Source organism: Colias eurytheme, chromosome 7 (genome assembly GCF_061535395.1).
Source record: "Colias eurytheme isolate Ceu_HAF_F1 chromosome 7, ilColEury1 Martin Lab GWU primary, whole genome shotgun sequence".
NCBI lineage: Eukaryota > Metazoa > Arthropoda > Insecta > Lepidoptera > Pieridae > Colias > Colias eurytheme.
Genome location: NC_142986.1, coordinates 6,187,851 through 6,202,292, shown reverse-complemented (window position 1 = coordinate 6,202,292; position 14,442 = coordinate 6,187,851). Strand labels below are relative to the sequence as shown.

General features: G+C 31.9%; 1 long non-coding RNA gene and 2 other non-coding genes across 3 annotated transcripts; 1 reads left to right on the top strand and 2 right to left on the bottom strand.

The window, feature by feature from the left end:
- Positions 1-3,028: 3,028 nt before the first annotated feature.
- TRNAV-CAC (transfer RNA valine (anticodon CAC)) lies at positions 3,029-3,101 on the bottom strand. Its single transcript has one exon. It is a non-coding gene; the product is annotated as a tRNA-Val (tRNA).
- A 1,681-nt stretch (positions 3,102-4,782) lies between these two features.
- On the bottom strand, positions 4,783-4,855 carry TRNAV-CAC (transfer RNA valine (anticodon CAC)). Its single transcript has one exon. It is a non-coding gene; the product is annotated as a tRNA-Val (tRNA).
- A 7,865-nt stretch (positions 4,856-12,720) lies between these two features.
- Positions 12,721-14,218, top strand: LOC149907080 (uncharacterized). Its single transcript, XR_016456939.1, has 2 exons — positions 12,721-13,292; positions 13,415-14,218. It is a non-coding gene; the product is annotated as an uncharacterized LOC149907080 (long non-coding RNA).
- The last annotated feature ends 224 nt before the right edge of the window (positions 14,219-14,442 follow it).

Here is a 14,442-nt window from a genome sequence, read left to right as displayed (position 1 = left end):
AGCGGTTGTAGCCTCCCGTATCAGCTGACGGTTTTTCCACCAAGATACAGCCAGCTGACATATATATTTATCCACAGTTACATATAAGCTATCATCAGGTAAATTTTTGTTTGAGAGGAAATAACGGAAAATAAATTTTTCTTTAAATTTAACTTTCATGTTCGAGACACCAGCTGACGTATAATACACCATGTTGTAACCAGCTGACTATTTTTTTTCGTTGAGATATTGGGTTAGCTACAATTTGACAAATTTTTAGCTGAGAGGAAATGAATGAATGAATGTATTTTTTTTCCTATGTGCGTGGGAGGCTACAACCGCTCACCCCCCCAACCGAGCGCCAGCTGACGTTCACGAGGCTTTATAATACTATACTCTCATGCGTCTGACGAATTATCTCTTGAGAGGAAATAGTTAACCAAATTTGCACCTGGCTCCCTAACCATATTACATATTTGTGTCTCACATAGCCAAAAATTATATAAACGCCATGAAAAAAGGCGCCATATTTTATATTTGTCTCATTGTCATATTGTGATGACAAAGGACCTCCGCAGATTTTCGATCAAGTGAGAAAAATGTTAAGGGATTTAGTATATTCTCTTAAGAATTACATATTGTACAATCCCTTTCATAGCTCCAATATGTAGCCCTTTGACGGACACAAAAGCATTGTCCTTCTTTGTTCGAAGGATTTACGTGAGACTTAGCTTACAGATCACATGTAAAGGTTTCCACTTAAGCTTTCCTTTTTGCCGATTTTATTGCCTTATGCGATAAAACCACGTTGGAAATATGGTTATATAATTTTCGTGACATTATTTTGTAGTTTCATTGTTGATGTTTTATATAATTAGTATAATATGTAATTTACTAATTAGTGTTGTCGACAATTATTGCGTAACGTACATATTGGGCACTTTGATTAAAATTTAAAACATGTTTTTCATAACATAAACGTAAATTTTAACGAATAATATTTTTTCGTTATTTTCGACGCAACCGATCTATATTTAATTCGAAGAATTGATTATTTGTTCGAATGGAATACCTTTTTTTATTAGGAAGTTATTGGATATCTGATACACAAATAATGTTATAACATACATTTAAAATACAATCGTTAAAGCTCTTATTTTGTTCATTAAATGATGTTTTTAGAGTTGTAGAGTCAGAGTTGTTGTTTTAGAGTTTTTTTTTATTATTTATTTATTTTATTGTTTATTTATTTGGAGATCTTACAGAAACAATTAAACCCGTGTAATATATAAATTAATGACATACAATGGTAACATTAACAATTGTTTCCTCTACGTCTCACAGTGAACATAAATAGAAAAAAAAAAGTTATGATTATAAAGTATTTAACATTCATAAAATATCCAGGTAACATCAAACCAATTCACGCAAATTAATATGATATCTTGTCAAAAAGCGAAACATTCATTCGAGTACAACACCAAGTAATACAATTTACTGGTCGGTTCCTCACAAAGGAATCCAGGTCAGTATTTTCACTCCACTATTCCTAAGTGAATATTTGCATGACGTTAATGAACTGCTACGAGGAATGGACGATAAAAAAGTAACTCACTTCTTGTCTTCGTGGCCCGTTTTAATTAAAACGTCATAAACGACCCGCTTAATAGATTCTAAGCGAGCATTCGTAATTATATTTTTAGTTTATGATAGGTACTCTGTTTTTATGTTGTAGGATGGAAAACGAGAACGGAGGTTGTCGATTCTAGCTCATGCTTTAAGACTACCTATATATAATCTTTATGTCTATTTATCTATTACATAATATATCACGAGGACATTTAACCGACTTTTAAAAAAGAGCAGGTTCCTAATTCAACTGTACATTTTTGGCTCTTTAAGTCTGTAAACTCAGAACTTTTGACTGGGTGAACGGAATTCAATAATTCTTTTTTTTATTTGAAAGCTTATGTCTATCATGTGGTGCTATTTAATTTAGAGAATACGTATGCATTATCACATCACAAAATTAAAATTAATAAAGATATTCATTCCATATTTCACTATTATTTTAGGACAACAAACACGTGCCCAATCTCCGTATTTAAACTTTATACGGACATCCTCCTCCTCAGCCAACCCGTTGATCCGGCACAAACACAGCAGAGCTTATTAATCATAACTCAACCAGCAACTGTACAATATATTACCTACGATAGGATGTGATGTGAACAGTTGGTGCTAATGGCTTGCCTTACCCCCGGGAATCGCACTGTAATTTTATGTTCCAACAATAGCTTGTAACGATTTGAATGAAGATAACTGTCCTGTGACGTAGTGCGTAATTAAGTGTTTGATTATTCATTGTGATAATATTAATGATAGATGTTATTTTGTTTTGTTGCGAATGTGGTTTGTTTGGGTTTGTTAAGTTGTAGGTTTTAAGGTTGCAAAAGGGTATATTTTTATTTTTTAATGCATACTTGTATGTTACTAATTTTATAAACACCTATTTTCTGTTAATATCTTTATAAAGTAGTCTTTAGTTTATTAATTATATTAGCAACGTATATTATGATGTAGAAAGATGGAGATAAAACTCTTACTATCTACTTAAACATATTATTAGCGTAAAAATATTTTTTTAAGAATGAAAATCTTAATATGAAAGTCATAATATTATATACATTGCCGTTAATTGTGTTGACAAGGGTAATAGCTTGAATTAAGATATTGATACAAGGTAATTGATACAGACAGGGAAGGATTAAAATCGATATTCGATATGTATCCGCTTTTGACAAAAAGTCAAGTAAGAAGAAAAATACTGAGATTTTTTTTTTATTTGATAGTGTGATACAATAAATTAATGAATTACTTACTCATTTATTTTTCCAATAGGTAGGTGTCCTAATTACCAAAAATACTTGATGTATTTTATTGTATTTTTTAGGAATTTTAGCAATTATGATTATTAATTACAAAAATTTACGTAATGATTATTGGATAAAGTTGCTATTGCATAAAAAGAAAACCTAAAAAATATCCCTGTTTCCGCCCGGGATCGAACCGGGGACCTTGTGCGTGTGAAGCACACGTGATAACCACTACACTACGGAAACTTGTTTAACTTGGTTCAAATAATAATACTTACTTAACTTATAAGGTGCATTATGCAGTTATTGCCTTTCTAATTTCAAAATATCTTACTTCTTTTTTATTTCAATGTACTTAGCTGTTTTTCTGCAGTGTAAATAAAACAACAGATTATTAAATAATATTAAACTTTTGCTTTTCTTCCTCACACGTTCTTCTTAGACTGGTTCTGTAAATATTCCATAGCAGCCATAATGCAAAGATTGCAACGTATATTTCAGAGTCGTACTAAAAATTGTTTTAACTGACATACACTTTACCACACCTAAGAAAAGCCTTGAGCTATTTGCAGGAAGCGCCACGACTGCCGAAAACATTGCAGACTTTACAAGCATAATAGGAAACCCCATCAGAACATTATTCAAAGGGTGTTATAACCTCGCTTAGACCTTCCACAATGTGTGATGACACGGCTATCGCGCCCTAGATCTTGCCTAGATGAGCGTTTTATTAGCGGGCTGAGGGTCTGTGTTATTAGAAAAGTTTAAATGCTCACACTATTTTATGGTTGAGCGTTTGATAATAGGAATGTTACCGTTTCAGAATAATATTTTGTTATATTAGGGGTGGGATTTGGTCTTGATTTAATAAAAACTGTATGGGAATGTATTTGGTTAATATAATTTACATGTTTAAACCTGAGTCCGTACAAAGCAAAGTCTTCGAATACGAAAACCCTGCTTGTAATTTGTTACTAAGTAGTTTGTACATTTATCATAAATAATTATGAAAATTGAATGCTAAACCGGTATTCCAGGAAACTTCCTAAGTACAAAACAAATTACAGCGAAATACAAAACGCATTTACCTGCATTGTAATAAATTTGTTCCACTAAATAGTTGGTTCACGATATGGTAATAAGTGCCGTGATAGTACAACTTGGATGATAAAGCGGCGAATTTTATATATAATTTTATGTCGGATGAAACATTGGCACAAAACAAGTAGGCTACGTAACAGCTGCTAGTAACGACATCACGCGAGAAAGCAATATATTGGGAGAAAAGACGCCATTTTCGTCGAACAACTTATAAATAACATGCGTAAATTATTATGATTGAGTTTAGGATTATGAGCTTTTTATTGAGGAAGAATGCATGGAATCAGGTTGTTTTTTATGAGATTGGGGAATACAGAAGGTTGCTGTGGATAAATAAATAGTGTGAGAAATAACTTCAACGGAATGGCTCATAAACTTATGCATAGTTAAGTTTTTGGAATAATAGTTTATGTAAATGGTCTACATTTTCATAAACGACGGGTCTTAATGTCAGAGATGTGAGACCTGTATTTTCTGGAACGTAAAAAACGTAGAGCACAGAATAAAGCTACGGATAGTTTTAATGTTTGTCGATAATATGTTTATGAAGCCATAAAATGCAAATATAATTTAATTGAATGTAATCGACATTTCGTCGTTAAAATGCAATAAATTTTATATCTATTAATAAACTATGTACCCTATAAAATCTAGTCTCTATTTTTATTGTTTTGCGGCTTTCCTTTGAGAATAATCTGATAAATTTATTACTTATAGATATTTTAATTGATAAGAATAAACACGAAAATACTTGAGCAGACTTAAAACGCAATGAATATATTTATTAAATATTCGAAATTGTGACAATATTAAATCATCAAAAAATTGTTTCCGCCCGGGATCGAACCGGGGACCTTGTGCGTGTGAAGCACACGTGATAACCGCTACACTACGGAAACTTGCTTCACTGATCCGAAATTTATATTTTATTATTTTTCAGAGAATGTATCTGATAATACCTTTCTAATTATGACGTCATTCTCTACCCATTCGAAATTTCGTTTTGCATTCGAATTTCGAAATATCGATGCACAGATTGAAAAATATAATCTTGCTAATAATGATACCTTTCTCTACTCCTGCATCGAACTATCGACGCACAAATTGAAACCTGCTCCAAATATCCTTCTATTTCCATTAAATTATGCACAAATCCAGTCGGCACTATTATTGTTTATTATGCCTAGCTCTAGTTTGTGTTTCATCGTGAATATTCGTGATTTGCGGCTCGCTAACTGTCAAAACAATGTAACCACAAACATGGCATTTTCTGGCGTGTTGCATACAACATTTTACAAGCAATCCAATTATTTTTAATGTTCATACAATGCTGCATTATACAGCGACATCACGACAATATATGTATTATTGGTAACATGATTATAATAAATACATTATGGCATGGTGATGGATATTGTATTAATTCCAGTGGTATAACTTAGAACGAGGGTAGAATCGTATGGGATTTTTCTTTAGGGATAATACGTCCTCGTATTATCCCTAAGAGTCTGATTGTTTGTGCATTTTCTTAGTTCAAGCTCTTCACTGTATTTTTTTTGTGTGCCATTCGACTACGACTTTCACAAGACGTTCTAACGTTGTGTATGGAAAAATGTGTAGGGATACATGTATATTGTATATAGATCTAAAAAAGCCTCTTTATCACTAGACCAAAGTCGAATTAGGGATAAGACATATCCAAGCTGCAAGCGAATCTACCTTGTTTCTAATGATAATGGAACTTTCGAGTGACTGTAACCCAACATTAATTCAACTCGCACTTTAACCTAATGGCGTCGGTTTTGCTAATTGCGCGTTAGAATAATTATATTGTGTCACGCGTACACGCATATTTTAATGGATTTTACGCATTAATATCGCGGAGTCACGTGGTGGCACTAATTGGATCCACCTAAAACTAATGTAACTGTAATTCGGAGGCATTTGTTACGGGTTTATTGTGCCTAATATTTAGCTTTGGAGCAGATGTAATGTTTCATGGCAAGAAGTAATTAAACGGGTTAATAATTATGAGCTATTATGTTGAATGTAGTCGCTGTTCACTGTTGTTTATTAGCGTGGGTTTACTTCAGCCGAAATTTTGAAGGTAACTAACTTGCTTTAGTAATCTTGTGATGTTAGAGCGGGAAACTTTTGGAATACCTTTTTCAGGCTCAGTTTAACTGGAGAGATTAAAAAATTATAACATCCATTCAATTCCAAAAGGAGATAAATTTACGGTGATTTATAATTATTGAATAAAAATATGATAACATTTTAAATTATTGTAGAGTTTCTCGCATTGAATAATTTAAAATATCATATCCTCCAATCAGTTTTCAATCAATTTCTTATAATTGGTACTTTAAGGCCGAATAAATATTCACTACATCAAACAAGTGAAAAGTATACCTACGCAAAAAATTCGCAGTCGAAAACTGAAATATGATAAATAAAACTCATCAACATCGTCCTATTATAAACGATACAAAAAATTCAGGATCTTACAATCTCCAATTCAGAAAGCCTCAATTGGAGTGGAAAAATAATGAAATCGTTGTACCAATTGCATTAATTCGGCTGCATAAAAATCAGCCAATTATTCAAATATACGAGTGCCGTGAACCGAAGTCTGTAGCGATGAATATTAATTGTTTTTCATCTGGAAAAAAAATCAAATAAAAGCCAATCCATTCTTTGCGACCAAGTCATTGCTTGACTAGATAGATCTCCATTCATTTTAAATTAAATTGCAAATTGAACAGTCAGATATAACTTTGCAATCAATTGAATTATTCTTTGTAGATTTTATTTTGTATGAATATTTTTATCCTTATTGAAGAACTGGCTTTAATAAATAATTTATGTTTCGTTGAAGCTCTCAACTTTTTGATGAAATTGGTAGATAGATTGAAATAGAAATTTAATATGACAGGAATCAATTAGGAAACTATCAACTGCAATAATGTTCGCTGAATTTTATAGAAACTTATAAACTATAGGCACTATTTAATACCCGATACTAATTAAAGCTAATAAAATTAAATAAAAAAATTTATTGTATGAATTATTCAAATTGGGTATACCCAATTTGATAAAATGCTTCATTATTTTCTAGGTTGTGTAATTAAAACACTTATTCATCATTAGCCTGTCGAACTATTTGTGGACGTGGACGTGTAATTGGCCCAGCCGAGGAAAATGAAATTCCTCGGCCGAGCTAAACAGCCTCGTGCGGAAAATAATTCGCGATCGCTACTCGCTCTGTATTGACTAATTTTCCATATAATTTTATCTTAGCTTAAAATTCCCAATATGTTATTTTGAAACCAATTAATGTGAAACGTCTCTATCAAACTATATAATATATTACTAGATTTCCACTTTCCACCCGCGGCTTCGCCCGCGCAGTCAAAGAAAAACCCGCATAGTTCCCGTTCCCGTGGGATTTCCGGAATAAAACATATCCCATGTCCTTTCTCAGGTATCAAAATATCTCTATACCAAATTTCATGCAAATTGGTTCAGTAGTTAAGGCGTGATTGAGTAACAGACAGACAGACAGAGTTACTTTCGCATTTATAATATTAGTATGGATTTACTCATCGTAATATTGTCTAGACTCTAGATACAATACACCACACGTTTTTGTCCCTCGTTCTATACAACTCCTTTCCTGTTTTCAATATTAGAGATGATTCAATAAATTCTTCACGCAGTAAACAAAAAATACCTGAAATGATTAAAACGTTCAAGTGGTTCAATACATTGTATATATAGGTCGAAAACACACATTGAAACAATCATGGCTGTCAGGAACGGAAGGGTGCATATCAAATCGGTCAGTGTATGTCAGAACAGATGCTGCGGATTCGCATATTGAAATGCAAAATTAATACTGGTAATTGTTAGTTATTATGTATGTCTGTATCGAACTTGAGTTGAGTGTGAATATTGTGTGAATATTGTGTGAAAGCGTAAGTATTAGATATATTGTATATGCCTCCACCGCTCTTGATGAAAACTCTTTGACAACAAGGGTTGATGCAATTCTGCTACAAATAAAATTAAACCTGATAAAGAGTTTTAGGTAAACCCCATAGATGCACTCAAATTAAACTTTTATATTTATAATATTAGTGCAGAAAACCAGCTGAAGACAAATACTGCCTCTGGGATCAATGGTTTAACTGGGTGCCAGTAAAACTCAAAATCGGTCCAGCCATTTTAGAAGAATTGGAATAGATTACCTTTTATGTTCAATAATTATTTTTTCTTTATGTTCTCTTTATTCAATTAGTAGGTACTTATAACAAATTATCCATTTAAAACATTATCATCAGACACTTCATTTATTTGTATAAAACTGAGAGAAAATACCTTGTTTAAAAATTATTTCCTTTAATTATTTGCGTAGAATTTATTTCTATTGAAGCAGCGAGAACTTTTATATCGTTTAGTTCTAGCGGAAAAGCTTTTTCGAGTTCAGGTCAAACAAAAAGTTGACATCTCGGTTACAGACTGTTTGTACTATTTTTTTCTAGAAGGATCGATTCGGAGTTTTCTATTAAGTTGACATTTTCTTATTTATTAAAGACTAGCTTTCCACCCGTAGCTTCGCCCGCGCAGTCAAAGAAAAACCCGCATAGTTCCCGTTCCCGTGGGATTTCCGGGATAAAACCTATCCTATTTCCCGGGATAAAGTAGCCTATGTCCTTTCTCGGGTATCAAAATATCTCTATACTAAATTTCATGCAAATTGGTTCAGTAGTTAAGGCGTGATTGAGTAACAGACAGACTGACAGAGTTACTTTCGCATTTATAATATTAGTATGGATTAACGTTTACAAATGTCTTTTTTACGTTCAATAAATTTGGCTAATGAAACGTACTTTTTTATTTTAGTGTAAAAATCAAATAAAAATTAAAGATAACTGAATAATCTTGTAATAAACATTATGCATAGATCGTGCACAGTGAAAATGAAAAACACAAAATACTACTATGGCATAATAATAACTATCATTAAAATAGGTACCTCTAATACTAAACAAAATAGTTTCTCAATCGTAAAACAGTGCAATGCTCCTTTGATGTTTTTCGTCAAATAAAGTAACAAGAATTAATAAAATCAGTATGAGCGGCGAAATCATTCCAATTTCATTGCATTCTGTATTACAACTTATTTTATCACAAAACATTGTAACACCAATACAGCAACGCTTAGTTGTTCAGTAAATTGTCTCCGAGTGTTCTAAATCGCTTCTATTTATTGTTCTAATAATCTCACTACCAACACCTAAGTTAGCTGTTATTTGATTTTGTACGAATATACAGTATACTACCATAATTGAATTGCAAGGCAGCACGTGCGTCTAGAGACCGTCCCAACGATATTTTGTTGTATCTATTTTTAATAGCGGCGTGAGGGTTAATCAGCTGTGCGGATTTAAAAGCGTGTGGACTGTGGTCCGTTTTGCGTAATGTACTTTATGGTTATTGTATTTCACCCTGAAGTTCTGTTTATGGTTTTTAAATTTAATGTGATTATTGTTCGAAATTGAGATTAATGGGTGCATTGAAAAGACTCTTGATGTAGGTTATTTTTTTCTTTTAAAATAATGAAAGTTCCTTAATTTACAAAAAAATAGCAAATCATACAATTGTAGGTAGTTTTTATTAAATAACACTATCATTATACTGATATTATTAATGTTATCAGAAAAACCGATATTCCAATAAAATGTAAATTTTATATTAACAGATAACTATCGATATTTTTGCAAATTTATTTTAATGTCATCACTGAAACAGGGCTATAACATATTCATAAAGTCAATTAATTCCTCCTTAATTGCCAATAACAATAATACGGCAAATTTACAATGTTTTACAAATGTAAAGAGTGCCACATATAATATGGGTTTAGTAGTAAAGTCGCTGAGCCATAAACGTAAATAGTTGAAGAAATACACTCACTTGCACGGGGCTAATTGGTTAAGTTTATTGAGTCTACATACGCTAGTTTACGATAGGCACTTTGAAGGTTCTGGTCTAACTGAATGCTATGCGGATTTATGATAATGCGCTATTGCAAGTTTTTAAATTATCATTTCGTTTAATATTCAATTCCAATATTAAAGAGGAACAAAGACTGAATTATAAAATTAAAAATATAAAATAATTAATAAAATGTATTGGTAGCAGGTAGAGCCGTTAAACATTTAATGGCAAGCTGTATTATAATATGACGCAAAGTTGATAAATAAATAAATAATACACAACGTATATGGCATCTTATTCCTTGATACAAAATGAAAGAGTACGATTACTTCATAGCAATTAGTTAAAGATAGGATTAGAAGCAGATGAACCTAGAATAGACAATAGAAAAAGAGAACTGAAAGTATAAAAATAGATTTATTGAATAAAAGCAACGAGAATAACACTTTTTTATAAGTGCGTAACTAAATATTCAGAATCAGTTGCAGTTTCAGATTCAAATTAAAATCATGAAGTTAATTAAAGAAAATGACTACATTTTCCTAACTCGTTAATAAACATAGATTTTAATTGTATTTATTAAAACAAGTTGTATAAAATAGTGCTCCGTCCACACGATATGTAAAGGTTATTCCACACGCAATGTTTCACGTCCGATGCAATCGATATGCATCGCGATTGTATCGAGTCGACATCGGTAAAAAGTGGCAGTTTGTTATCAATTTATCATGCGATGTTACGTTCCTACATAACGATGTTATCAGTGGAAATATAGATACAATGTTCTAGAACAATCTAAAGTTTCATAGAGCTTGTGGAAAACTATTAAATCAATGTTGACTACAGTTGTAAATTTGTGAAATTATCGATTTTTAAGTGGATATAGTAATAGTAAGTAGTAATGTAAAGTTATAATATGATGTTTTCTCTTAATAATAAAATATGATGTTTTCTCTTGTCTGACGCACTTCGAATTTGCACATTATTAACTTATGCCGTAGTCCTAAATACAAAACATTTTCCATACCTACCGAAATGCTTTTGATTAAATTATGAAAAATTTATACCCATTGCCTTTTTTAATAAAATTTAATTTACTCCATATTGCTCCTTGGAATTTTACGAGCGATCTGCAACATAATATTTTTTAACCGTTTGACTTATCGAAAACAAAATTTACAACCCACCATTTGTGACAATAGATGACATCACAAATTGTAAAGCCCTGTCATTACCAATACACGACTGGCCCGATGCCAGACATGCACAGCTATATTTTAGATTGTTTCGTGTATCATTTCGGCATCGAAAACGATAAAATTTTACGGTTATGACGCACCATATGCTGGCAAAGCGACTACCGTATATGAGTGTGAAGTACCTTTATGTAAACTTAGATTAGGTTCTATGTGTCGCGTAATACCTGAATATTTAGTCATAAATACCGGTATCACTTGGTGTTTAGTGTTGCGGTTACAGCTTCGGTGTAGTGCCTAAAATGGAACTGTGAAATTGTGAGACGATATTATATTATAAATATAAATTAATTTACCATTAATATACTTACTTTGGATGTTTACTACTTTGTACAATTTAATCTCATGTGACTAATATCTACAAATTTTTAACTTCATATCACTTGATATTTTTTTTATTGTTTTCATAAAAATAAAAATAAAAATACCTCCATTACATTAATTTGCTAGTACTAAATCTAACCAGATTGTGATACTGAATATTTCAAACGTGGTATTAGCGTAATTCAATATTATGGCAGCAAACAAAACTAAGTTGGGGAGGTAATAACTATTCGTGGACGGAACTCCAACAAGCAAAGACAAATATTGAGCCATAGCAAGTTTCAGACAAGACAAGTACATACATAGTGTTAATTATTAACTTCGGGTTAAATTGCATTAATTTTGAATCCTGCAGGAAGTTCTGGAATGTTCCATTGTTCGTTTGTTTAAATGCTCTTTTTTAGATTTTAGTGGTACATTTTGAACTAATTCTAGTCTTCTAATGGGATAAATATTTTTCAATAGAAAACCAAAAAAAATATACCTATGTAAGTCGAATTGAAAACCTACTCCTTTTTTAAGTCGGTTGAAATAGAAGTGCAATATAAAATTATATTTATTAAAATTAGATAAAATAAAAGCAAAACAAACAGGTCAGGACATTTCTTCTCTTCTGGTCTTAAAAAGAATTTAACATGGGTTTAAACGAAATCACGGCATTAATAATTTAGGTGATTGATTTCTAATCACGTTATGACATAATCCCTACTTAGGTATATTAAACCACTTGCAATAATATATCTCTATCTCACAAATAAGACGCAAACTTTACAAACGTACATTTACGATTCCAAAACACAACCAGCAGAAACATCTAAAAATCGAAACGGTTGCGGTATGCTGGCTGGGAATAATTTGCGAGAGAGCGTTTGTACAAAGTGTTAACTAAAATTTGCATAGTTCGACGGGACTTCGGGAAGTGTAGATCAATGTCCCACAGGCGAATGTTCGCGACCAACGCGAATTTTAATGCGAAAACCCACAATAAAATACATTGCAACTATGTTATGCTTTGTTGTTCAGCTTTGTTTAAATGTAGCATATGTTAAGGTGGCTATAAATTTGTTATTACTGGTGATAAATATGTGAAATAACAATATCATTTATATTAATATGGATGATCATATTGCAGGTAATCGATACTTATGCTAAAAGCCTCGTTAATTTATGCGAAATTGATTATTAAGGTGATGAATTAATTTTTCTAACATTTACGGCCCTTTTCAAACCTTCGTAATTTTTATATTATTAAAGTTGTCGTGATGAAAATTCTTGACAAGAAAGTTCAATAGTAACACAATACGTCTACCGTTTTAGAAACATGATTCCATGATATTTTCTCGATAGAAAAAAAATACAAAGTTCTCATTGTTATTTTTTTATAATCTCTGGCATCTTCAAAATAACAAACGTAAAGTTACGACTTTTTGGATATTAACTATAAAATATACAACCTATACGTCTACCGATTTAGAATTTTGAAATATGCGATGGTTTTGAAATAAACAAGAAATACTTGAAATTAGCGCGCGACCAGCCAATATAGCGAGAGCCGCCCTGTACCTTCCTACCCCGATCGCTGCACGAGTCATTCCCGCTACGGCCGTCACACGGGGAACTTGTGTCGCTCGCGCAATCGTAAAAAAGGGTGACAACACGATAAGACAAATGGGGACAATAAAGAAAATAAGAAGAAGAAACATAAAGGTTGGAGAAAAAAGAATGCTTACAATTGGAACAAATTAATGAAGAAGTTGGTTTTATTTTAAATTTGATGATAATTGTATTATAGACGATATTTGATATGTACCCCTGTTTTAAGTACATAACGAATGTGTAAGATTTTTTCATTTATAGCATAAATAATATTTTCAGAAATCCGGAATCCAGAAGGAAAATAAACCCACTGATTGTTCACAATGTGAACCCACTCCTTCGTAAGTACCTTTATTCAGTCAAAAATGTATGTTATCAACGCTCTACTGGTTTTATCGCATGATTCCATTTTTAGCAAAAAGCAACAAAGTGCAAAGAAATAAAAAATCATGGTGAACTTAGTGGAAGTATGGTGGATGTAATATGGAACAGGAGCTCATTGGAGTAGTATGTATTATATTTAAAAAAATACGAAAAAATTTCAAGAATTACATTTCTTAGTAGGTGGTAGATAAGTATGTTGTATAAAGAATTTGATGTTGATATTTATTTCATTTATACTTACTACACCTGTGCGGGAAATTGCTTAGTACTAAAACAGGTTTATATTCATATTTACATAGTAATGTGAGTTTTCATTTCGAATAATTTTGTGTAAGTATATTAAATTGAGTTCCTGGGTGATCTGGAAACACAATTGGGCCCGGAAGATGGCGCTGCAGTCACTCCTCCTAATCACATGAACCGATTTGGATGAATATTTGCGTGCACATTTCATTGTTGTGGGATGATTGGTTGATTCGTTTTCACATTAGCTAATATTATGTATTTTTGTTGTAAACTTAATTTAATGTTTATAATACATTATTTTTGGTATAAATAAGCCAGTGTTCGTCTCACATTGCTGTACCTGCCTACCTACCCTACCAGGGCCTAACTTTGTTCTGGCTATTTTATTTTGATTATTTGTAATGAATAATTACAATTATAATAGAGTGCAAAAAATAAATACATGCGTCAATATATTTTGTGTTTTTTTTAAAACAATTTTTTTATTTAAAAAAATATCATTCCGACCGCGGCTTTGCCCGCGTGGAATTAGGTTATATCGTGAATCCTGTTTTATCCCACAGAAATGTTCAGTTCGGATAAAAAGTATCCTATGTGTAAATCCAGGCAATTAGCTATATTTTATCAAAATTGGTAATGTAGTCTTGACGTGATTAAGTAACAACTAACAAAAAAAT